General features: G+C 41.3%; 1 protein-coding gene across 2 annotated transcripts in view; it reads left to right on the top strand.

Moving 5' to 3' along the window:
• Positions 1–14,081: 14,081 nt before the first annotated feature.
• Positions 14,082–27,497, top strand: part of KANSL1 (KAT8 regulatory NSL complex subunit 1) — a 183,629-nt gene continuing 170,213 nt past the window's right edge. The window contains exons 1-2 of one of the 2 annotated variants that reach the window (XM_006734338.2): positions 14,082–14,187; positions 15,961–16,098. The gene's annotated coding sequence lies outside the window, so the exon portion shown is untranslated. Of the gene's footprint in view, positions 14,188–14,804; positions 14,988–15,960; positions 16,099–27,497 lie in introns of those variants that run through there. The other variant, XM_031029261.2, reaches the window with a different exon arrangement.

Genomic DNA, 27,497 nt, shown 5'->3' on the forward strand with positions numbered 1-27,497 from the left:
TAATGTCACTAATCCCATTCATGAGGGTTCCACCCTCCTGATCTAATTGCCTCCCAGGGCCCCTCTCCTAAAACCATCACATTGGGGATTAAGATTTCAACATACGAGTTTGGGAAGGACATTCATTCAATCCGTTGCATTCTTCCTCTGGCCCCCCAAATTCATGCCCTGCTGACATGCAAAATACATGAAATCCTAACAGCCTGAAGTCTTATCTTGTTCCCACATCAACTGAAAAGTTTAAAATTCAAAGTCTCCTCTAAATATCGTCTAAATCAGATATGGAGGGTACAATTTATCCTGTAGCAAATTCCTCTCCAGCTGTGAACCTGTGAAACCATACAAGTTGTGTGCTTCCCAAATGCAATGATAAGACGGTCATAGGCTAGACATACTCCCTCCAAGAGGGAGAAATAGGAAAAAAGGAAAAGAATGAATGGTACCAAGCAAGTCCAAAATCTAATGGGACATATTTCCCTAGACGTTAGGTTTGAGGATAATCCTTGCGGCTCGATGCTCTGCCTTCCAGATCCACTGGTGGCAATGTCATCCCCACAGCCAAAGGCTGCCTGGTAAATGAAGAGGGAGTGCTAGACTCATCCTGTAACAATGATATTAATGATCGAATGAGGCAAGAATCATCAATGGATGACAAAGCTAGAGGCGAATTTTGATGACAAGCACTATATTTGCATGGTTTTAAATTGTGTCCTCCACATAGTTTATTAATTGCAAAGGAGAAAGAAGAATCAGCAGTGGAGAAATTAGATAGCTCCTCAACTGGATAGTCAAAATTACATCCAATGAAGGACAGCTAGATAATGTGTGCCTCCAGGTATAATACCCTGAAAGAGACAAAACATCACCTAGACAGTATTCCAGCCAAGAATGCATAACCTTAATTTAAACAAAGGAAACATTGGACAAATACAAAATAAAGAACATACTACTTTAAAGAACAAAACTTTTTTTGGAAGAACCTCCATACTGTTTTCCAGAGTGGCTACACTAATTTGCATTCCCACCAACAGTGCAAGAGGGTTCACTTTCGGCCGCCTGGGTGGCTCAGTCGTTAAGCGTCTGCCTTCGGCTCAGGTCATGATCCCAGGGTCCTGGGATCGAGCCCTGCGTCGGGCTCCCTGCTCGGCGGGAAGCCTGCTTCTCCCTCTCCCACTCCCGCTGCTTATGTTCCTGCGCTTGCTATCTCTGTCTCTGTCAAATAAATAAATAAAATCTTAAAAAAAAAAAAGAGGGTTCCCTTTCTCCACATCTTCGCCAACATCTGTTGTTTCTTGTGTTGATTAAAAAACAAAACAGAATAAAGCATCAGGGGTGGTTGAAGATATTAAGAATGGTAATGTCATAAAAGATGTCTGTGGAAATGTTCCAAATTAAAAGAGATTAAAGACATGACAACTGCAGAAACAGGTCCATAAATACAGAGAACAGAATAGGGGTTGCCAGAGGGGAGGGGGACTGGGGAAAGGGCAAAATGGGTGAAGGGAAGTGGGAGGTAGAGGCTTGTCATGGAATGAATGGGTCCCAAGGACAAGAGGTACAAGGTAGGGAATATAGTTGATGGTATCAAAAAAAACAAGACAACTAAATGCAATACCTGACCCTAGACTGGATCCTGTCCTGGAAGAAAAAAATCTTCTAAAGGACATCATGAGGTCAAATGACAAATTTAGAATATGTATGGTAGGGGAGCCTGGCTGGCTCAGTCGAAGAGTGTGCAACTCTTGATCTCAGGATCGTGAGTTTGAGCCCCATGGTGGGTGTAAAGATTACTTAAATAAATAAAAGTAAAAAAAAAAAAAAAGAATATGTACAGTATAATAAGGTATTATAAATTTATGAACTGTTGTTATGTAAGAGAATATCCCTCTTTTTAGGAAATATACACTGAAGTATTTAGGTGTTAAAGGGCCATGATTTTTTTTTTTTTACTCTTTTTTTAAAATTTAAATTCAATTAACATATAATGTATTTTTGTTTCAGGGGTACAGGTCAGTGATTCATCAGTCTTATATAATTCCCAGTGTTCATTACATCATGTGTCCTCCCCAATGTCCATCACCCAGTTACCCCTTCTCCCTGACCCCCCCTCCCCTCCAGCAACCCTCAGTTTCTTTCCTATGATTAAAAGTCTCTTGTGGTTTGTCTCCCTCTCTGGTTTTGTCTTGTTTCATTTTTTCCTCTCTTCCCCTATGATCCTCTGTTTTGTTTCTCAAATTCCACATATCAGTGAGATCATATGATAACTGTCTTTCTCTGATTGACTTACTTCGCTTAGCATAATACCCTCTAGTTCCATCCACATTGTTGCAAATGGCAAGATTTCACTTTTTTGATGGCTACATAATATTCCATTGTATACATATACCACATCTTCTTTATCCATTCATCTGTCGATGGACATCTTGGCTCTTTCCACAGTTTGGCTATTGTGGACCTTGCTGCTGTAAACATTGGGGTGCAGGTGCCCCTTTGGATCACTACATTTGTATCTTTGGGGTAAATAGCCAGTAGGGCAATTGCTGGATCGTATGGTAGCTCTATTTTCAACTTTTTGAGGAACCTACTGTTTTCCAGAGTGGCTGCACCAGCTTGCATTCCCACCAACAGTGTAGGAGGGTGCCCCTTTCTCCGCATCCTTGACAACATCTGTTGTTTCCTGACTTGCTAATTTTAGCCATTCTGACCAGTATGAGGTGGTATCTCATTGTGGTTTTGATTTGTATTTCCCTGAGGCTGAGTGATGTTGAGCATTTTTTCATGTGTCTGTTGAAGGGCCATGATATTTATAATTTACCCCTGAAAGTCTCAGAAAAAGGAATACACACACACACACACATAATTATGTATATAGACAAATATAATTAAATCTATAGACACATTCATACATAAGTATATATGCATATATGTATGTGTGTGTGTGTGTGTGTGTGTGTGTGCGGAGGGAGAGAGAGAAAAGGAGAGTAAATAAGGTACATTTTAACAATAGGTGAATCTGGGTAGAGAATGTTTTTTGTAATATATATGTATTTTTTTCTTAAGTAGGCTCCATGCTCAACGTGGGGCTTGAACTCACCACCCTGAGATCAAGAGTCACATGCTCTACCAACTAAGCCAGCCAGGCACCCCTGTACTATTTGTATTTTTGCAACTTTTTTTTTTTTAAGATTTCATTTATTTATTTGAGAGAAAGTGAGCAAAAGAGAGAGTATGAGCAGGGGAAGAGGGAGAAGGAGAAGCAGACTCCCTGCTGAGCAGGGATCCTGACACGGGCTGATCCCAAGACCTCTGAGATCATGATCCAAGCCCAAGCAGATGCTCAACCAACTGAGCCACCCAGGGGCCCCTACTTTTTAATTCTTATCAAAGATATACGTTTGTATAGTTTAAATAGTGAAAAAAATTCAAAATTGCAAAATAGAGCAGTCTGTTCCTCAAATGGAAATCACTTTCATCTCTTTTGCCAGTTTCTCTTAATATTTATCTCGATTTTCCAATGACAACATCTGATTTTTCAGTGTTAGGAGTTATCTATTGAGTGCCTATGGAGGAAAATGAAGATTTATGTTTCCTCTTTTGCTTCCCCCTGAGCACATAAGCTTCCCACTCTCCCTTCAATATAGTTATAATTGTGGTTAGAATAATACCCAAAGTTTAGAATTTCATAACTTTTTAAACCCTGTTCACAACTGAGCCACATGGCAACCTACGACTTCCTTTCCTGTGCAGTTTTGTTTTCCCTAGAATTCTTTGCCTCATTTCTCATTTTAAGCTTTTAAATAACTTATCATTAATTCAACTCCAAACTCTACCATTTGTCCAAATCTCTCAAGATGGCTGACTATATTAGTTATTCCTTGAATTTCATCTTGAAGTATCTTCTATAGGTTTCAGAGCTTCTTCTGTCTGGACTGGTTGCATTCTTTTCGTCAATAGCTGTCCCCATGAGATCTCCCTTTACCATCCTCCTAGAGATTCCCTTTGCTCTTCCTTTATGATGGTTCTCTTGTTTCCTGAATCCAATACCTTGCACATCCTTCATTTATACCATTATTTTGGTGAAGCTTTTTTATTAGGGAATGTTCTTGGGATCAGCATCGATGGAAGAGAAACAAAGGGAGCAGGATTGAACAGAGGGAGAGGCTGAGCTAGGTCTTAGGGTAAGTCTCAATGAAGGCCTCAGCTGACTCTGGGCAGTTCCGAAGCTGGATATTTTAGGAGCATTAACTCAAGGTTAAACCCAAGACCCTTAGATTCAGGATGTCAAAGGTAGGCAATATGAGAGAAGTTACTGAAGACCTCATTCTTGTTTAATGCAATATTTCCATATTCCTTCAACGAGTTAAGCAGGGAGCAAGTTAATAGAGAGGCACGTGGGTGAAAAAGCCGTATAATCTTATCTGAAGAGCCAGTCCTTCTCTACCTCAGCTGCTGCAGACTCCCAGCCAATATGGAAGCCTCTGTGAGCAGAATTTCCTTCCTCTAATCTGCACAAGAAAGTTGAAGCCACCTAACAATTTTATCTGGATGTTGCAGCCTGCAGAAACTCAATTTGACACTTTCCCTGAGAGATAATGAGAGACTCTGCTTGGCTCAATGCGGAGACTCCGAGGAGGTCAGGCATTTATACTAAACTTTCACCAGGGCAGGTGTGGAGCTTCAGCAACCAGGAGTTTTCACATAGATCCTTAAGATTAATTCCGTGGGCTTTCTGACAAATACAAACATCTTGATTACTCAATTTCCAAGTAAAAACATATTTTCCACCTTTTAGAAACTTTTCTCATATATATATTCAAAAACAAGTTTTACATAATTATGCTTATGACTCTTGATTTCGACTCAGGTCATGATCTCAGGGTCTTGGGACTGAACCCGGAGTTGGGCTCTGTGCTCAGCAGGGAGTCTGCTTCTCCCTCTCCCTCTGCCCCTCCCCCCACTTCTGCCCTCTCTCTCTCAAAAAAAAAAAAAAAAATCCTGAAACTGTTGGAACTAACAAATGAGTTTAGCAAGGTTGTAGGATATTGGATCAATATATAAAAATCAATTGTATTTCTACACACTAGCAATGAACAATGAAAAAATCTGAAAATGAAATAAAGAAAACAATTTCATTTACAATAGCAATAAACAACAACAACAACAGTGAATGCCAGGAATAAATCTAGCCAAAGAGGTGCTAGACTTCTACACTGGAAACTACGAAACATTATCGAGGACACTAGTACAAATGGCAGAGTAACAAACCCCAAACGTCCATCCCTCCACCAAAGCAGGGAATAAACCAGCAAAAATGGTCAGAATCAACTTTATCGGAACTGAAGATGAATCAGAAGTTACAGCAACTGGGCCAATGACTCAATCAAGAAAAAAAACATTTGGGGGCGCCTGGGTGGCTCAGTCAGTTGAGCTTTGGACTCTTGATTCCTGTCCTGGTCAGGATCTCAGAGTGGTGGGATGGAGCCCCCGGGAGGCTGGCTTCATGCTCAGTGGGGAGTCTGCTTAGAGGTTCTCTCTCCCTCTTCCTCTGCCCCTCCCCCAGCTCTCTCTTAAATAAACAGAATGAAAGAAAGAAAGAAAGAAAAAGAAAGAAAGAAAGAAAGAAAGAAAGAAAGAAAGAAAGAAAGAAAGAAAGAAAGAAAAAGGAAGGAAGAAAAAGAAAGAAAGAAGAAAGAAAGAAAGAAAGGAAGAAAGAAAGAAAAAGAAAGGAAGAAAGGAAGAAAGAAAGCCATCTGGATCTTGGTAAGAGAATTTCATGGTGTTTTAACTTTGGCCCCATCTTCTGCTGCCTGGCTCAGTGGCACCTAGAAGGTGCGGCTCGCATTCCTGGTGCAGGTTCCTAGTGCCAAAGGGAGCAGAATGGACCTTCTCTCTTATATCAAAGAACCAAGGCTGCCGGTTTTCACCAGTCTGGTGACTCCCTGAAGGACTGACTTGAAGGACTCACCTTTCTTTCTCCTAACTCGAACTCTCCCAAAGTGGAGGCAGCTACCCAGGGGGACATTCATCAAAAACATTTAAGGGCAAATGTATTAGCTGCTGCCACCCAGGTCAACGGGTAACTGACAATGTCTTATTTCAGATCCTTGTGATTTCTCCACTGGGTTTTCTGCAGCGGCCCCTGACAGCTCTCCCTGACTCCAGTCTTGCTTTCTCTCGAGTTTTTCATATGGCATGCAGAGTTATTTTCCTAAAAGGTAGCTGTAACCATGTCTCTTGGAGGCTTAAACTCCTCAGAGGCGCTCTGCACCCCCCTAAGGGGGAAGCACATACCTCTCTCTGTGCATAATACTCAAGCTCTCTGCAAGTTGACCCTACCCTTCTTCTCCCCATCAGTGCTTCTCAGAGGACGGCCCTCAGACCGACAGCACTTGCTGGTACCCTCGCTCCAACCTACTAAATCACAATCTCTAGGGATGAAGCCCAGGAGCCTGCTTTTATGCACATTCAAGTTCGAGAACCACTAATCCTACTTGATGTCTTCCAGTTTCCTTTTTTGAACGCCATACTTCCGCCATACTGAGCTACCAATTTCTGGAAAGTGGTTGCTGTCTCTTATCTTCTGGGCTTTGCACATGCTAGTGCCCCTGTGCTTTCCCTCTCCCACCTCACCCCCACAGTTCCCTTTATCTCAGCCCTTATCCCGGTCTAGTGGCTTCACCTGTTCTTGTCTTGCCCATCTCTGTGTACGCTTTGAAGGCAGGGGCATTGTCTTCTCATTGCATGTCAGGGTCTTGGCAGTGGCTGGCAGAGAGCAGGTGCTCAATAACGATATTCGTAAGGACTATTGAGGTTGAGATGGACAGAAACCTAATTGCTAAAAGAAGGCAGCAGTCAGCTACTAGGATTCCTAGGGGAGAACCCAGCGACCTGTGCTATTACTTGGGAATAAATAGAGTCAATGTATACTATATCTATTTGCATTTTACTCCAGCCCTACTGAATATCATTGCCAAATGATCTCTTAACTAAGCTGATGACAGGAAGAATAGAGGAAATGACAAACAGGTGATATTGTAAAGGAAAATCAATACAAATGAATGGACATGGGGACCAGTGTGTACAACTCAGGATCTTCTCTCTTATATTTTAATTCAGACGGCCGGAGTCCTAAGACCTGAACAACACCAGCATCAGCCAGCCTGCACTGAGCGCCTACTATGTGCAAGACTTGACCTGTGTTAATCTTCACAACAACCCTAGGAGGTAGGTATTAGTATTGAGAAAACTGAGGCACACAGTCATTAAATATTTGCCTCGGAGGCACCTGGCTGGCTCAGTCTGGTGGAGCCTGTGACTCTTGATCTCAGGGTTGTAGGTCTGAGCCTCACGTTGGGTATAGAGATTACTTAAAAAAAAAAAAAGCCTCAGATCCTACACAGTAAAACCACTGCTCTGGAACTTACTGTTAGTGTATTACGTGGCCCCGAACCACACCCCCCACTCCTGACGTTCACAGACTGATTGATCACAGTGATGCCCACAGATGCAGGTGAATGGATCCATCAAACTTAAGGAACGGGTCTTTTTCATAATGGTTCAGGTGTGTCATCTTTGACTAGAAAACATGAGCCATTATTATCATGTCATAAGCTCTAGAGGCAATTGGAGGATTAATAAAGGAGTCAAAAATAAGATCTGCACCCATGGTCACCGGAACTTCCGTTACCCTGATTCTCAACACAGATTAGCGTAATCACTTGGTAAGGATGACACTTGGTTTTCCCCGCCCGCTGCAGCTTCTCCAGCACGGAACCTAGCGGGGTTAGGGACCTCAGTCCAGTGCCAGCCAGACCGATCCGGGACAGGCACAAGCTCCTTAACCTTGCCTGCTCTGCTTAGTCACAGAGATTTTCTCTTAGTTGCTCTGTAAAGTACTGTATAGCTTTCTATGTATGGAAACTAAAAAAAAAAAAAAGGATGGAAAGTCCAAGTTTACTTTAGATAGTGTGGTTTAGAATTTAAGCTCCTGTTCTGACTTTGGGATGTCACATTAGATACCTGTGTGTATCCCTCTATAATTTTTAAGAAATATTTTGGCCAACAATTATTTATTTAGTTGTGCTTCTGTGTCTGGCAGTGCATTGGGCAAACTAAAATATAGAAGACATTTAGAATGTTTAACCTAATTTATTTTTTTTGAATAAATGACACTCTGACATGGTTCAAAAGCTTAAAGAGAGAAAAATCCTTCCCTTACCTCATCTTCCAGGAGCTTGTTTTCTTCTCCTTGGAGGCAAACAGTGTTATTTGTGTATCCTTCCAGGAATGTGTTTAAGAGCATACAAGTATATACGTAGAGACGTGTTTTCCTCTCCTTTCTTCCACGAATGGAATCATGTCATAAACATTGTTGGGTACTTTTTTTGTTTTCTCACTTAATATATTTCAGAGATAACTTTCTAGCAGGACATGAAGGTAGGACTTCCTTTTTTTTGTTAATGGCTGGATACTATTCCATTGTATATTTGCTAATAGAAACACAGCAATAATCATAACATTTAATACTTAGGTAGTAGCTAAACACTACTCTAATCGTCTTTAATTAGTGTATTTAATCCTCTCAACAATACTATAAGATAGGTATGATTATTAAATCCTATTTTGCAGAGAGGCAAACACAGGCACCCAGCATTTAAATAACTTGCCCGGGGTGCCTGAGTGGCTCAGTAGGTTAAGTGTCTGCCTTCAGCTCAGGTCATGATCCCAGGGTCCTGGGATCAAGCCCCACATCGGGCTCCCTGCTCAGTGGGGAGCCTGCTTCTCCCTCTCTCTGCAGCTCCGCCTGCTTGTGCGCTCTCTGTCAAATAAATAAACAAAATCTTTAAAAAGAAAAGTTAAATAACTTGCCCAATGTAAAAAAAAATTGTTTTTAAAGATTTTATTTATTTATTTGACAGAGAGAGAGTGAGAGAGCACAAGCAAGGGGAGCGGCAGAGGGAAAGGGAGAAGCAGACTCCCCACTGAGCAGGGAGCCCGATGTGGGGCTTGATCCCAGGACCCTGGGATTGTGACCTGAGCCCAAGGCAGCCGCTTAACCGACTGAGCCACCCTGGCGCCCCCAAAGTCACAAAATTAGTAAGCAATGGACAGGACCACCTACCTAATTTGAGGAACTCAATGCAAAATGAAAATGTGGACCCCTTTATTCAAAGCGCAGGAAAGATATACCATTAAAGATACTAAAATGTATAAAGCCTTTTCTTTTCTTTCATGGTCTCTGTCTTGACTGTGTTTTTCATTTGTGACGTCATCTAAGTAAAGAACAATTAAAAATTTAAATCATTAGTATGAATTTTACCATCTGTCTTTATATTGTGCGATGCCATTTTTAAAGACATTTAACTCCTATGTTGAACCATCAAAATTATGTAATTTGTATTTTGTAGCTTGTACTTGCACATGTATTTTGTCCTTACCAGGACAGTGGGGACTCTGGATAAAGTAACTCAAACATTTTGATTTCTCTTTTTGATATACACACATTCTACCAACACCCCGCTTTCCACTTACTGATGAGGAAGGAAGGACTGAAAGGGTAAGGAACTCGGGGTTGACTTGTCTGCCTTTTCCTTCTGTGTCATCATTTTTAGCATGAGAGATGCGCTCACACAGAGAAGTAACACCAGTAAGAATAGATAGATTACGGGTCCTTGGTTTTCCGTGTTTCTTAGAATACGTCTTCTTTCTGGGTTTGAAGCAAGTTCCAGTTTGAATGGAAAGCATGGCCTCTCAGGGCTTATTCAGTCATCCATGTAACAGGCTTATCTTGCGCTCACTTTGATTTTTGCCAAGCTCCTGTGCATCACGGGCCCTCCAGAATTCTGTGTTCATGGGGCATCAGCAATGCTATTTGTGAATGCTATTTGCAAGGAATGATGACACCTCACTGTGCCCATGTCCTCTGCTCATGCATTTGCTTCATGCCCCATCATACTTCACATACAAAATCCAAGTTCAAAAGTAAAATTGTTAAGAGTTTCAAAATGGCAGCAGTAGAGTGTGTGTGTGTGTGTGTGTGTGTGTTGGGGGGTCATTCTGAGTGTGGGGCCCTGTCTGCTTGCACACGTGACATGCCAATGCAGCCTGCCTGCCCTGGTGACAGAGCAGGGTTCAAATCATAATTTATTTAACCAGTCCTATAATGACAGGCACTTAACTTTTATTTTCCTCATCTTTTGTTATTATAAACAATTAAAAACAAACCGATAACTGTGTTTATACAGATTATCTAAAAATTTGAAAGGAGGGAAACAATTTGTTATACTTTCTTCACTTTATTTAAGGTGCTCTGATCTAATCCTAAGTATATTCTCTGGCTGAGATTCAAGCCTTCTTCCTCATAAACCAGTCCATGATAAGAATGAAATAAACAGCCCCATGTTTCCAGACTTTTCAGAGAATATATCAGTAAATTAAGTTCTAGAGCATAAAACAGTGCCTGTTACATAGTAGGTACTCAATAACTATTTGGGGAATAAATGAATATGTGTCTAGAGATAGGATTGCTGAATTAAAGGGTATTTGCATTTATAATTTTGATGACTATTGCCTAATTGCCCTCCACAGATATTGGAACAACTTATATTTTCTCCAGTGATACATGAAAATAGCTATTTCTTCCTCCACTGCCAACAGAAAGTGTTAGCAAATGTTATTTATCTTCATGACCTGTAAGATGAAAAGAGTGGAGTTTTAAATGCATGTCTTTTAAAGAAGTTGAACATCTTTAGTTTAAGAGCCTTTACTATTTTCCTCTTTGTGAAATTTCTGTCATATCCTTTGTTGATTTTTCTAAAGAGATGCTGTTCTAAAAAATATTTTCATTGTGAAATATAACACGCACACAGAAGAATATATAAAACTTTTTTTTGGTTCATTTGAACAAATAGTTATAGAGCAAACACTTGTGTACCCATTACCTGATCAAAAAGTAGAACATTGCCAGCCCCTGAGAACAACCCCCACTCCCAATTAAACAAAACTCCGTCTGCCCCCTACTGGCTCTCATGACTTTAATTGTGTTCACTTCCTTTACCTTAGAATTCTACCACCTGCATATGCATCCCTCAACAATACGGTTTAGTTTTGCCTGCTTTTGAACTTTATATAAATGGAATCAGACTATATATATACATATTTTGTATCTTGCTTTTTTGTGTGTGTTCAATATTACCTTTGTAAGAATTTATTCGTGTTGTTGAATATAACCATAGTTTGTTAATTTTCATTATATAGATATATACCACGTTTTAACCGTTTTATGCTTGGTAGACATTTAGGATGTTTCTAGTTTGGGGCGTTGAGGAGTAATGCTGCTATGAATAGTGTTGTACAGTAATTCTAACCCTTAAAATTCGGCATTTCCTTATAATATATATCTAGTAGTGGGACTGCTGGAATAGAGTATGCATATCTTAAATTTTCTTAGGTTATATCAGTCTTCCAAAGTGGCCTACTAGTTTACATTCTCACTAGCACTGTACGAGGATTGCTGGTCTTTACTGATTGGTAGAAAGTCTTTAGATACAGAATCATGGAAATTAGCGCTTTTGTAATATGAGTAGCCAAAATATTTTTCTGAGTTTACAATCCTTTTAAAGAGGCACTGATGTTTTTCCCCAATAGAGGAAGGAAAATGTAACTGGCAGAAGTGGAGTATTCTAATTTTGAAGCATTAAATAAAAAACAAGTGTTCTCGGTTAACCCCTTTTTGCTTTTCATTTGCTATTATACCTGTCATTAATACAAATAATCATACCACCAATTTTCATGGAATGACCTGGATTACAAGATGCCAAATAAAATAATAATAATAGTTAAAAATTGAGTGTTTAGCCTATGTCAGGTACTATTTTATATCCATTATATGTATTGACTAATTTAAAACCCTAGGAGATAGGTACTATTGTTTTCCCCATTTTGCAGATATATGAAATAAGGAGCTGGATTAAAGATGTTTTCTCAGGCTGATTTAAGCAAAATTAATCAATTCAGAGAAAATATTTTTTCTTAGCTGATACAGATTTTTTTTAAAGATTTTATTTATTTATTTATTTTAGAGGGAGAGAGAGCACACATGCATGAGCAGGATGGGGGTGTGGGGAAGGATCTCAAGCAGACCCCGCACTGATGTGGAGCCTGATGTGGAGCCTGCGTGGCTGGATCCCATGATCCTGAGTTCATGACCTGAGCTGAAGGCAGACACTTAACTGACTGAGCCACCCAAGTGCCCTAGGGTATCGTTTTTAAACCTGTGATGCACAGGTTAGGAAATTCATGAACTTAGATCAAGAAAAGTAATATGTCTTTATTTGTGTTAAGGTCTAATGAAAATTAGCATTACCTTCAATTCCGAGCGGAGAAAATAAATCAAGCAGTATTAGCAGTAACTCTGATCTTGTCACTAATAGAAATCAGAGATATTTTCCTGATACCTGACAGTCATTGCAAGTATCTTGAAATATTATTTATGCTCATCTACTGCCTCAAAATTATGGTGATTAGGCCTGCCATTAGATCTTATTATTTAACACATTAATATAAAGCATATATATTACTATATCACACTTCTTTTTTTTTTTTAAGGTTTTATTTATTTATTTGAGAGAGAGAGAGCATAAGCAGGGGGAGCGGCAGGCAGAGGGAGAGGGAGAAGCAGGCTCCCTGAGGAGCAGGGAGCCTGATGTGGGGCTGGATCCCAGGACCCCGGGATCATGACCTGAGCCGAAGGCAGTCGCTTAACCGACTGAGCCACCCAGGCGCCCCCTATATCACACTTCTAAAAATATTTTGAAAACTGTGTTTTAATATAATTGGTTTCCTTTAAATTTGTAGGTGTTTCTTATGCATTTAAAATATTCTGAGAAGGGGTCCATGTGCTTCACCAGAATGCCAAAAGGGTCCATGGTTTGAAAACGTTAAGAACTCTGCCTTACTGCATTTTCTTGGCTTTCTTTCCTCTTGAGTGAGCTTAAAGAGGGTTCCTGAAGTGAACCTCAAGGCCCGTGAGGCTCTCATGGTTTTATTAGTCTATTTTCTTAATTTTCATGCCTCTTCAATATGTATTGTTTTTCTTATGTCACTCATCGTCTTTCTGTTTCTTTTCATTGGCTGTCACTGTGGGTGTGTTTTTACACTTCTATGGGGAGTTTATCCTTTAGCATGTCATAGACCACCATATTAGGTGGAGAACTGGAAATCTCCCCTAGTCCTGATTGCCCACTCTCTCCCTCGTTCCATAACCCCAGCTGCCTCTGGGACACCTCCACTTGCTTTTATCCCTGATATCTGGAAGGAACATAGTAAAAACTAAGATTCCTCCCCACATCTGCATGTTGTCCCACTTTGCCTGGATGATCTTCTTGTCTGTCCCCCTGGTTTTGTGGCTTTGGAATTATTTAAAAGTATAAATCAATTAATTAAAAAAAAACTGGAATCTTTGTGAATGGTACAAAAATCAAAAGATACAAAAGGATGTGCTGGGGAACACAAGTCTTCCTACCATCTGGTCTCCTAGGCACTCAGTTCCCCTCCCAGGAGGAAACCACTGTTGCTAGCTCTTAGACTGATTTTTGATTCCTTCTTATTTTTGGCTTTATCTCAAGTCCTTCCCTGTCTGTCAGATGAGTGCCCTTTCCTCTCCAGGCCCTCATGACCATATATGTGTTTGACTTTATATATAAGTATCGGTATGTGTATATTTTATGTACATACAAAAATCTCCCCCTATGGCCTTCCGGCATCGAGTTTTCATCACGTCGCTTCCTGGATGAGGAACCTACAGGGGTGAGGGGCCGGGGTTGGGGGTGATGGAGAAGAGGATCTACAGGGCACTTAGGTAGGGGGATTTGAGTGGCAGACTGGTGGGAAGCTCTGCCGGGGTTCCTATTTCTATTCCTCCCGCCTCGGCCCTCCTTCCCGTCCTCTTGTCCATATGTCTCTCGTTTCCAAGAGCCGAGACAGAGACAGAGACAGCGAGATACACAGAGACTGAGACGCCGAGGCACCAGCATCCCTCTCTCCCCCTCCTCTGTCCCGCCCCAGCGCTCTGACGGACATCCTCGATCAACCAATGGCGCTCACGATGTGCCCCGGAAGGGCCAATGGGAGACAGAGGAGGGCGGAAGATTCCCCGCCCCCACTTCTAGGCTTGGTTGAGCCGTGCAGGTAGGTCCGGGGCCGGGGGAGCCGCCGTTGGCACTGGTGCCCGGGGGGGTGGGGGCACGAGTCGGTAGGGGTGATGATGGGGAAGGGGAGGCGGCCCCGAGCGCAGGAGCCCGAGGGGGCGGCCCGGCCGGGAGGCGGGGGGCCGACGGGCCCGGGGAGCGGGCGCCGCCGAGGGCCCTGGAAGCGGCTGGGCTGGGGGAGCGGGGACGCGTGTGTGGGGCACCGGGACCCCCGCCCCGCGCCCACCCGCAGGCCTGGGCTGCGGGCTGCGGGCCGAGGGGCCGGGGGGCCTGGCTGCCCGGGGGCGGGCCGGGGCCGGGCCCGGGGCCGGGGGCGCCGATCTGAGCCCGGGGCGCCAGGCCGAGCCGAGGTGGGACGGACCGACGCGGGGAGGAAGGGAAGCTGCATCCCGCGGGCCGCCCCTCCTGAGGCAAGCCGGGGCAACGGCCGCAGGCGCCCCTGCCCTGAGCCCACTCCCCCACTCGCCCCCGTCCTAACAATGGGGATGGGGCAGAAGGAGTCGCCCCACTGCGGGAAGGGGGGGTAGGTTTGGGACTAGGGTCCAAGGCGGGGGGAGGGGTGGGAACTCGGGCTCTCCCCTTTCTCTTCTCTCCTTGGCTTTTGCGGTGGGGATCATGGAGGGGCTATTAAACCTCCTGAGACTTAGGTCAACAGTCAAACTCCTTCCCCCCTTTGCGCCCCCCAATCCCCCCCAAAATCCGATGAGCGGTAAGGAAAGTGATGCCAAGTCTTCGAAGGAGAAGTGACAAGCGCATAGCAAGAACAAATCCACTCCAGAGGTTTTTATTTTTAATTTTTCTTAAAAACGAGGGTATTGTAGTCTTTGATTTTTCAAATTTATTTTACGGGGCGGGTTGGGGGGGTGGTGTGCTGTTATTTTTGTCCCTACTCGGGCAAGCCTCCATTTTAAGCGAAGCAGTAACTGGTTAAGCTGGAATTTTCATTCAGGCCTAGGACTTGAACAAGGATCTTGCAAGAGGTTATTTAATCGACCCTCCTTCCTCCACGCACACTTACCTCCCTCCCAAACTCAAAATTAAGTTGTTTGGTCTGCTTTTAAAGATCTCTAGGAAGGAAGGGTCTTTTATTTGCTTGTAGCATATCAGACAAGAATAGATTTTCTTTTTCATGTAGAATGGGCTCCGAAACTTAAATTTAATAAAATTTAGGACTATCAGAATGGTCAGAGAGGTTTTAACTTATCAAATAAAATTAAATGTGGCAAGGGTCTTTTTAGATGGTCAATTAAATCACTTTTCAATAATGTTTTTGAAGTGCCCTGAATAGTCATTTTTTAATCAGGGATTTTGGTTTTCTGATTATTTGATAAGCAATTTTATATTATCTAAAACATGTGTTAGACATTTAATCCACATTTTATGTAAAATATAGTTCTACATATACATGGAGATATACATAAACACATTTGCCCTTTTTTTTTTTAAGATTTTATTTAACTGAGAGAGAGAATGGGAGACAGCAAGAGAGGGGAAGGGTCAGAGGGAGAAGCAGACCCCCCGCTGAGCAGGGAGCCCAATGTGGGACTCGATCCCGGGGCTCCAGAATCATGACCTGAGCCGAAGGTAGTTGCTTAACCAACTGAGCCATCCAGGTGCCCTTTTCTAAGGGGACTGTGATCTCTACTTTTTAGGATAGTGATGCAAATAGTACTTTGAATTTCTGTCCTGATAGCTTAAAGTATTTGGTTATTCTTGATTAGTTTTTAGTCTAATTGACAGTCCTCTCTTTCAGATACCTTCTTCAAACAAAAAATTTTCCTACCTGCTCATACTTGGTGACTGAGGGATTACTAAGATTCCCTTCTTGCTCATTTCTGAGTATTGTCTGAACTCTTCTGACACTATGAATGCTATTTGGATGCCTCTCAAGGTAGGATGTGTTATTTTTAAAATTCAAGTTCTCATTTTATTTTATTTTTCTTTAGAATTGAAAATATTCGAATCCTTGACTTTGCAGTTCTTCAACCCTCTTACCTGACACTCCTTTCCCCTCCAAAAGTACTATTGTGTTTGCTTCTGGGACTGATTGGTTACTCCTTACTTTGTATTGCTACTGTTCTTGATTATTGGTGTTAAAGTATTAATGAAGTTCTTGAATTAACTTCCATTATAATGATGTGTTTACTTTTTAACTTTAAATGATGACAACCCACATAGTTGTAAAGTTCTGTTCCAGTCTCAGTAGGATGGACTGGCAATCAGACATCCAGGTCCACTTTCAAGCAGGTACTTAGAGTCATAGGTACTAGGGTGTGTCCCACTCTTGCAAATCTGTAGCTGATTCATATGTTATAAAAGATGTGTCATTAACCATTTGTTTACTTGAGACTTCATATAGTAGATTAGAACATTCTAAGACCTGTTGGTTTCTGTGTACAACTCTGTTGGAGAGTCTTCCTGCTGCCCCCTAGTCCTCTGCACTCGAACTTACACTGTTTTTTTCAACAGGTAGCATTTTGTGCCAAGTTTCATCTCACAGGATAAACTTCTTGGGCAATGTGGACAGATGATCTTTAGATGAAAAAGCCCTCATTGATAATAATGGTTCTCCAGTCTCTTGCTTCCTTCCAATCTCTTGTAGAGGGGTGGCCAAAGGACTTTCCATTAGGACTAAACAGAGGGTAAAGCTTTACCGGGAGGGCGCAGGTTGCCTTCCTTTGGAGCTAGATATTAGTGTAGTTAAGACTGTTGTGTGGTAGTCTGTCCTGTGGAATTCTAAGTTAACGCAGTGAATAAATCAGCGAATAATGCAGTCTGGGTAACTTAAATATGGGACTGTGGGACATCTTTAGGTAAATGTAGACTGAATTCTCATCTTCATTTATGTTCCAGCTGCTGTTGTTGGATAAGGAGTGCTGTGCTTATATTAGTATAAAGGAAGCCAAAGTGACACAGTTTCCAGCCATTCTCCTTGTAGAGTTGGAGGGGTTGCGTGGGGAATCTAGCCAGACGTCCTGAACCCGTAAGAATTGAAGGACCTTGTACAAGAGTATTTCTCTTTGGTACCAAGTGTTTAGTGCCAGGATCTGGTGGCCCCTGTTATCTTTAGGAAGTAGGCAAGGGGATATGAATGGGTACTAGTTCTCTAGAAACCTAAGGAAATTGAGACCAGTATATCGTATTTTATTTTTTAGTCACCTTAGTTTTAACTAATGTATTAGGCACATAGAGGCCTCCTATTTAACATATATATGATGTTTAAGATTTAACTCTAGATCTCGGAATCTGGGATGTTACAATATAGTTCCACAGTAACCCCCAAAGTTGTACGAAAGGCCTCTGGCTTGGCAGGAAAACAGAATGGAAGTCAAGTGTTCCGTACTATGTGAGTTACCTACTTAAGAATTTAGTTATGTGGCTGCCTTAATTTTATGTTCCCCATCAGTCCTTTGATCAGTGGGAAACCTCTTCTGAGTCTAAACAAATTTTTTTATTTGCTGACATTTTCCTATTCCTTTTATTACCTTAAAAAAAAAAAAAACCTTGAAACTTGTTGTGTTGGAGACCTTTTGGGAGGAAAAGGGCACCTTTTGGGAGGAAGAGGATAGCATTGAATTTAAAGGATAGAAAATTAAAAGGGAGAGAGAACTTTATTCTCTTTTTCATTCTGAATATCCTTAAAATGTTTCTGAGATGTATTTTCGATTACAGCTGCTTATTTTTAAGTAAAAAAAAAAAGGTAGATTAATTAAAATGTATACTTTGGAACCAAAACATTCATTTTTTATAGCTCTTACTCTTCGTTTCTGATTCTCTTATTTCAGAATGAACTCTAGTTCTATCATGTTAGACCTGAGTATTGCTTGTTTCCATGAGTATAGAAAATAGTGCCATTATGCACCCTTTTCACAAACCAAAGTACCAAAGGAAAGATAAGTAACAAAGGCAAAAGAACTCCAAACACTCCTCAATTTAAGGCACTGTTGTTAATTACAAATTCCCATGGAGATTACTTACCCCTTTCCATATATTAGGGATCTACAGTTTTTTCATTGCTAGCCATGATTAAGCACTATGATGTTCCTAAGTCCAGTTGTCAGGGTTGGGGCATGGGTGAGATGAAAGATGAACAAGGAGAAGGAGGAGAAATGGGCAAGCTGGAGAAAAGAGCAAGGAGAAGCTGCGGTAGCAGAGGGAAGGGATCTATGTGCTATGGTGCCACCATCACTTCTCAGGTAGCTTTCCGGACTGCTGATTGCCCTGAGTTCTAGACTGAACTGAAAGGCAAGTAAAAAAAGTATTCTTTTTTTTTTTAAAGATTTTATTTCTTTCTTTGACAGAGAGAGGCACAGCAAGAGAGGGAACACAAGCAGGGGGAGTGGGAGAGGGAGAAGCAGGCCTCCCGCGGAGCAGGGAGCCCGATGGCGGGACTCGATCCCAGGACCCTGGGATCATGACCTGAGCCGAAGGCAGATGCTTAATAACTGAGCCACCCAGGCGCCCCTAGTAAAAAAGTATTCTTGACAAAAGGACAGAATTAAAATATAATTCAATATGATATGGAAAGGTCTCCAAGATACATAGTTAAGTGATAAAAGCAAGATGTAGAATAGTGTGTGTCGTATGTTACCCTTGATGTTTTTGCAGGGGGGGGGTGGGGGGGCGGGGCGGGAAGGGAAGGAGAAAAGGAAATTTGTATTGGCTTGGTATATATGCATTAAAAAAAACTTCAGAAGAATAAACAAAATGGTGACATTGGTTACCTGTTAAGTCTAGGAACTGGGTGGGTAGAGAACAGGGTGGGAAGGAGACTTCTCACTGTATTGTATTTTTTTATACTTTTGATATTTGTATCAGAATTAAAAAATTTAATACAAAATTTAAAAAACCCTTAAAAAACAGTATTTCGGTCCTTACATCTCTTCTCCTCCAGTGTCTGGAAGTCAGAAATAAATAGCCAGGGCTACCACTGAGAGAGCAGAGAGCCCTTGAACAGTGGCAGAAGGTACTATCACCTAGGACACACAGTCTCCTGAGAGCTTGAAGAATTTTGAATTTATAGATGTGTGTTTCTAGGATTGAATTGGAAGGTCAGGCATTTAAAATTTTTACTTGCTCTCAAAGTTTTAGTAAAAAGATTTTCATTGTTTACTCCCGCATGTTGGCAGTTAGATACACTATCATGTTCTTGGTTGTGCGATCTTGGGCAATTTCTTAATCTCTCTGAGATTCAGAGTCCTCCTTTGTATTAATATTAACATTTATTTCACAGGATTGTTGTGTATATTATAGCTGTAAGGGACATGGTAACTGACTTAGTGAACTACTATAGTTATGACAGTAATTACCATTATAATAGTTCCTTATAGCCTGGTGGTAAGAGTGAGGGCTCTGGCTGATGTTGGGCAAATTCCTTAACCTCTTAGAGCCTTGGTGTCCTCATATGTAAAAAGGGCATGATTCTAGTATCTAGATCCCAGGGTGGACTTCGGGAGAACTAAATGAGTTTGTTGCTGCAAAATGCTTCGACTGACACTTGGTATGTGCTCAGTAAACACGGGCTGCTAATTCTCTTCGTGACATCTGTTTGCCAGGGCTCCCATAACAGAATGCCACAGAGTGAGTAGCTTACAAAACAGAAACGGGTTGTGTCTCAGTTCTGGAGGCTAGAATCTGAGGGCAGGGACATGCTCCCTCTGAAGGTGCTGGGGCAGGATCTGTTTGGGCCTCTCTTCCAGCTTCCGGTAGGTCCTTGGCCCATGGCCACATGACTTCAGTCTTTATATACAGTTCTCCCTGTGTGCATGTCTTTGTGTTTAAAATTTCTCCTTTTTAAAAAGGACAACAATTATACTGGATTAGGGCCCACCCCAGTGACCTCATTTTAACTTGATTTCTTCTGTAAAGACCCTATCTCCAGTTTTGCTATACTGGGCATTAGGAGTCCAAAATATCTTTTTTGGGGACACAGTGCAACCCATAACAACATCCAGTAGCCTTGTCAGCTTCACAGACTTAGGTTGCTCAACATGGGGACCCTCAACACCTGTACGTAGGAAATGAAAATTTTGGTGCAAATTAGTAACATGATTTAAAGAAGTAGATTATTTCCTTAGGCTTCTAATGGATTTATCTTTATTATGTATAGATTTTTGTTGCCATTGAAACTTTAGATTTATATAAAATCAAAACTTTACAAGGTTAGATTATTCTTTTTTTTAAGCTATCAGTAAAATTCCAGTTTGAAAAATTAGGGTCAAAATTACAGTCTTGTTCTCCGTGTCTCATCCTTTGTGGAAATTGATAGAACCTTGGGATTTCTTTAATCTGTAAGAATTGGGCCCAGATGTCTGTCTCTAGGGGTTTGGGAGCTAAGGCTACCCAATGGGGAATTAACACCCGCTTGCCTGTGTTTTACATGCAATCAGATGCCGTCTTTGAAGAAGCTGGCATGGTTAGCCTCTAACATGTGGCTTCAAATTGTCATTTTTGGGGGAGACAGTATGGGTCACCCCCAGAAATAGCAAGACCTCGAGGAAGTTCCTCCTGTGGCCTAATTTGGTCAGCCCTGTGCTTCCATTCCTTTCCTGTTTGCCATTAGGGTAAAGTTCAAACTTTTTTTTTTTTTTTAAGATTCTATTTATTTGACAGAGAGATAGAGAGAGAGCACAAGTAGGCAGAGTGGCAGGCAGAGGGAGAGGGAGAAGCAGGCTCTCTGCTGAGCAGGGAGCCGGACGTGGGGCTTGATCCCAGGACCCTGGGATCATGACCTGAGCCGAAGGCAGCCGCTTAACCGACTGAGCCACCCAGGCGCCCCAAGTTCAAACTTTTTAATGTAGTGTACAGACTCCTGATGATCTTGCTGCTGCTGATCTTTCTGTTTTGTTTTTAAGCCTTAACCTTTCACCACTGACTTATACCTTTGTCTGATGGTTTCCTTCTCCTGAAACTTCTAGTGTTCAGAGTTAAACAGTTAGCATTTAGGTGAAAGTTTTTCTAAAGGTATTGCATGCTTCTCTGCCTCCTTAAAGAAAGCACCCTGCACAAAATTTTATCTTTTAAGAAGAATCTAAAATTATTAAAGATCCTCACTATTCCTCACAATTGCTGTACTGGACTGAACTATAATGTGCCTTTGGAGACCATAAAATATACTCTATAAATGGACTAGTATGTATGTATTCTATACTCTTGGGTTATTCTTTTTTTTTTTTATTTAAAGTAATCTCTGCACCCAATGTGGGGTTCAAACTTAGGATCCTGAGATCACGAGCCACATGCTTATCTGACTGAGCCAATAAGGTGCCCCACTCTTGGGTTATTCTTTATATTCTTTTGTCTGTTATCATCTACTTTCTTGCTCTCCTACCTTAGTGTCAGGCAATTATTGTCCTTGTTCCAGCCTCCAGCAGCTCTCCTCTCTCTTTTAGTGCTTTCTTTCTGAAGTAGGCCCTATAGGATACCAGCAAACTAAGCTTATATAAATTATTTGCCACGGAAAGGTAAATAGATCTTTAGTGATGACTGGAGGCACTTTTCTATGGATAAAATACATGAAGAATGACAATTTTCTGGCAGTCTGATACAAAATGATACAGTTTGCTTGTGTGCATTTTAGGGAGAGGAAGGGCCCGTTGCTTTCATCAGATTTTTACAGTGGTCTGGGACTGTTCTAGATAAATACGGGTTATGAAATTGCTTTGTGAGTTGTCATCAGAGGTCAGTTCCTAAATTCCTTCTTCTAGCTCCCTACCGTGAAGTGGAGTTCATAGTGTTGGGTAATTGTTTGGACTATGGGAGGAGGGGCCATTCAGCTAGGTCAGAGAGTGCTGACCAGGCCAGGGCAGAGCACCAGAGGTAGGGGCTGGCGTTGGAGAGAGAAGTCAGGTGGAGGGTAGGAGAGCAGCGCTGGGCTTTGTTGGCCCGTTTACTCCAGAGGACAAAGGGAGTAGCCATAGTAATTCTGGAAGCTCAGAGAATATATGCAGGTACTTGATCTGAAGAAATTAAAAAAAATATTTTTTAAAAATTATCTTTTTATTCTGAACAGTTTAGTGATTTAAGTTTTTGCTAGATTTTTTTCTTCCTTAAAAATCATTTTGTGAAACGTTTGTAACCTAAATCATAATTTGGTAAGTGAGACAGCCAGATGAGAGTGAAAACGGGTAGAAGAGTCAAATAAAAAATTTAATTAATATTATAATTCTAAAAGCATCTTATTTGTGGGGGCTTCTTTGGAAGTTAAACAGCTGCCTTCCTTATAATGGAAATCACCCTTCCCCCAGTGACTTTGCCTCTTCGGTCAGAGAGCACACAAAGCCTGTCAGGAGAGAAGACCTCTTGGGCCCATCCCTGTGTCTCTCTTTGTCTCTTCCCATGCTAGACCCACCCCTCTGGCCTCTTGAGCTATTTTCTTCCTCCTTGTAGGGACCTCTGGCTGTCAGTTATCTCTTTTCCCAGCCAATTTTCAGCGTCCTATTCCCTGATGGCTCTTGTCTTTCAGCTTATAAATACACTCAAGTCTCTTTCACTTTTTAAGAATACAAAATCCCTGCATTACAACTGTTGGTCCTTTGGTAGCTTCTACCTATGTGTACCCTTACAGATTCATGCCTGTTGCCCCATTCAGAAGATCCCTTTTTGCCCATATCTTCTGAGGCCTCCTCGTAGTGTCTGGCACTGTGGGCCGTGCACCCTGGCTGTGGTGGCAGTGGTCCCTCCTGGCCTCTTGTCTTCATTTCTGAGAAGCAACGTAGAAGGGTGATACAGAACGTACACTCCGGATCCCGAATCCTAGATTCACATTTCAGGCCTGCCACTTACTGTGTGACCTTGGGAAAATAACTTAACCTCTCTGTGCCTCAGCTGCTGCCTCTAAAAAATGGGGAAAATAATAAAAATAATAGCACTTCCCTCAGAGGACTGTTGTGAGGAGGAAATGAGTTAATAAGTGAAAAGCGCGTGGAAAGGTGCTTGGCACAGTCAAGTACAAACGATGTGAGTGCAGGCTCTTTCTGTCATCATTGTCCTCTCCGGCTGCCCCTTCTGTTTTCTTTGCAGACTTCTTTCGTCCTTCACATCACTGTTTGCCTTACCTTGGCCCTCTCTCCTCTTAACCTCTGCATTTCCTGGGGGACATCTTGGAGAGGTTTGTGTTTCAGTCTCCATCCATATACTGATGATTTGCATCTGTGTTTTCTCTGGCTCCACATGGTCTTAGCATCTCTGATCCCAGCTGCCTCCTGGACATCTCCACTTGGTTGTCCCATGTTTATTTCAAGATGACCTAATCAGCTATTCCCCCAAGTGCAGCCTCTTCCCCTCTTTATGTCCCTGTGAGTGGTACATTCACCCACCCAGTCACTCAAGTCAGGATTCCTTCTTCTGGCCCAATGGTTACCATGTTCTTGAGATCCTAATTCGTAATGTTTCCTTAGTCGCCTCTACTTCTCTCTCCTGAGTTCAGACCTTTGCCACCCTTTGCCCGCGTGAGCTCTGTCGCCTTCTGATCATTCTACTTGACTGCCTTCTGTTTTCCAAGTTGCTGCCATAGTGATCCTTGTAAAATGTCGATCTCATCGTCTGATCATATGCCTTCTCCCCCTGGCTTACCTGGCTTTCAAGGTAGAATTCAAATGCTCTTGGCAAGTATCCAGGCCTTGGTGATCTGGCCTCGGCCAGATCATCTCTCTCCTTCCTGAGCACCCTGCCCTTGATGATGCTGACCTGCTTGCAGTTCCTGCTGTGCACCTGATTGCTTCTTTGCCCCTGGGCCTTCACACGGGCACTTGCTTCTGTTTAAAATGGCTTCCGCCCCTAGATCTTTAATAACAGGAATGATAAGAAGAGTAACAGCAATAGTAGCTGACACTGACAGAGCTTCCCGTGTACACAGGCATTGTCTCTGGGTGTGTGTGCACGTGCCTGGCACTTCTGTTGTATGGGGATTGCAGGTTGGCTTCTCTCCCCCACCTAGTCTCCAAGTCCTTTGAGAGTAGAGGTCGTGTCTTACCTTTTATCATCACTGCTTGCCATGTGATGGCACTGAGTGAATGTGTGTTGAACGAGTGGTCTAAGGACTAAGGATGCCAATCTGTGAAGTAAAGTACATCTTTAGGAGGGTATGAGTGGAAAAGCTGAGTTAGTCACATCTATTCACCAGTCCTGGCCTTCCCCTTTGGAACCATAGGACTCAACTTGTTCAGTGTGAGCAGCTGTGTAGCTTGGAATAAGAATTACAAGGAAGTTTTTGGTTTGTTTTTGCTTTAAATTTCCAGTGAATGATGAAGGGCATAGGTGTTCTCGTTTTCTTAGTTTTGCTTTTGAAAAAGAGGCCAATTTGTTGACAGCCCAGTGTCACCTGGTAATTAGAATGTTTTCACATTATTAGAATAAAGTATAGGGAAATGAATAGTATTTAGGCTTATGATGTTCCAACCGGGTAGTATATTTGGCAGTAAACTGATTATAATTTTGGAATTCTTTACTAGTGATCAGATGTCCATTCCTTTTTCGTCACTGTTCTGTTGAGTTTAGACACATACTGTTTTACCTTTTATTATTGTATATAAATTGTGTTTTTAGCAACAATCCAGAATATGGACAAGCTTATATGGTTGACTCTTGAACAGTGCAGGGGTTAGGAGTGCCAACCCTGTGCAGTCGAAAATCCACATACAACTTTTGACTCCCCCACACTTAACTACTAATAGCCTACTGTTGACCAGCGGCCTTACTGATAACATAAACAGTCGATTAACATGTATTTTCTATGTTACATGTATTCTATGCTGTATTCTTACAATAAAGTAAGCTAGAGAAAAGAAAATGTTATTAAGAAAATCATAAGGAAGATAAAATACATTTACAGGACTGTACTATATTTATAGATGCTGTCAGTTTACACTGCCTCTTTATAAGATGAATCATGTGTCTATCAATATCTACATCAATATTGTCTTTTATGACACAAAATACTGTAGATGTTATATATGTTACTGACACTAGCCATCAAAAATTAAAAGATAATGTACAGTCTGTATGTGTAAGTTTTAATAAATTTTAGTTTTTTATAATTTGGGTATATTTTATGGTAGTGATAAAATAGACTAGTATCTACATACATTTTATGCATTCATGATTTACCAAACATTTTCTTAATTTTTTTGATATTCCTAGACTATGTGGTTCATCTGCCAGTTTTTTCAATTGTCGCAAATCTCCAAAAGTTTTTCCAACATACTTATTGAAGAAAATTTGTGTATAAGTGGTTTAGCGCACTTCAAACCCTTGTGCAAGGGTCAACTCTTAATTGTAGCCTGTGGTTTATTTTTATCTAGGTCTTAATCATATAGTAATTTTTGGCCAGCAGGGGGAGCTGAAGCCACTGATACGTGACTACATCTCAACTGGTTTTCAGTTTGTTCCAGCCAAAAGAAAGGAAGACACTACATCTAAAACTAATGATGTACTTACTATATGTTGGCCAACTGAATTTAAATTAAAAAAAAATAAAAAATAAAAAAGTAAAGAAAAGCCTTACGGACAGAGAACTAATCAAAGTTCACAAGGAAGAAATACAATTGCCAAGAGGCATATGAGAAACATTTTTATTCTGATAAGTAATCAGGAATGCAAAAATGATACACTCTTTTCTTAAATTTTTAAATTTTTTGAGTAAACTCTATCCCCAATGTGGGGTTTGAACTCATGACCCCAAGACCAAGAGGCATAAGCACTACCAACTGATCCAGCCAGGTACCCCATATGGTATTTTTATTTTAACCTATCAAATTGGCAATTGAACTGTGCTACCAAAGGTAATACGGGGCAGTCTCCACAATTCCTAGTTGAAGTATGCATTGGGCCCAATTTTTCTGGAAGTATTTTGGCAACTTATATCGAAAACCTAAAGATGTCCTTTAACTTAGTTTTTTCCACTTCTGGGCATACACCTTTAGGGGAGAAAAATAGAGATATATAGAAAGATTTGTGAACAAAGATAATTGTCATAGCATTATCTATACTAGTGAGAATTCAGCATAAACTTAAATGAGCAGCAAGATTAATGGATACATTATGGGGCGCCTGCCTGGTCAGTCAGTAGAGTATGAGATTTTTGATCTTGGGGTTATGAGTTTGAGCCCCATGTTGGGTGTAGGTAAAATCTTATTAAAAAAATAGGTATGATATGGCATATTTAAGGATGGATGATGATATAGCCATAAAATATTATTTTTGAAGAACTTTTAATGTCTTGGAATGTTGACTATTTGATAAATGAAAAATTAAGGATATAGAGCTATATAAGGATTCTAAATGTATAAAAGATAAAGAAAAAATATAAAAACATGTATACATAAAGAATGAAAGGAACTATAGCAACAAACCTCACTGAGCCTATTAGACAAGGGTCATCAGCCAATTGTTGTGTCACTAAGGGATGTTTTGAGGTGAGGCATTGTTACCTTATAAGCTGTTAACTCCAGAAACTTAGGGCTCCACCTAAGATGTCACTTCTATCCTGTAGGACCCCAGAATGGACTTAATATACATAAATTTATGCACTCCTTAAGTTTTCTTCACCCTAAATACCTCTTGGTGATAACACATTCCACACATTTCTTTTTTTTTAATACTTATTCAATAATTATTTTTTTTTATTATGTTCAATTAGCCAGCATATAGTACATCATTAGTTTTTGATGTAGTGTTCAACGATTCATTAATTGTGTATAACACCCAGTGCTCATCACCACACGTACGCTCCTTAATACCCATCACCCCCTCCCTTTTGTAACCCTCGGTTTGTTTCCCAGAGTCCAGAGTCTCTCATGGTTTGTCTCCCTCTCTGATTTCTTCCCATTCAGTTTTCCCTCCCTTCCCATGTGGTCCTCCGCACTATTCCTTATGTTCCACGTATGAGTGAAACCATATAATAATTGTCTTTCTCTGCTTGACTTATTTCACTTAGCATAATCCCCTACAGTTCCATCCATGTTGATGCAAATGGTGGGTATTCATCCTTTCTGATGGTTGAGTAATATTCCATTGTATAGGGGCACCTGGGTGGCTCAGATGGTTAAGCGTCTGCCTTCGGCTCAGGTCATGATCCCAGGGTCCTGGGATCGAGCCCCACTTAGCAGGGAGCCTGCTTCTCCCTCTCCCTTTGCCTGCCACTCCCCCTGCTTGTGCTCTCTCTCTCTCTGTCAAATAAAAAATAAATCTTTTTTTTTTTTTTTAAAGATTTTATTTATTTATTTGACAGAGAGAGATAGCGAGAGCAGGAACACAAGCAGGGGGAGTGGGAGAGGGAGAACAGGCTTCCTG

This window comes from Leptonychotes weddellii, chromosome 15, assembly GCF_054177405.1.
Source record: "Leptonychotes weddellii isolate Sample4059 chromosome 15, ASM5417740v2, whole genome shotgun sequence".
NCBI lineage: Eukaryota > Metazoa > Chordata > Mammalia > Carnivora > Phocidae > Leptonychotes > Leptonychotes weddellii.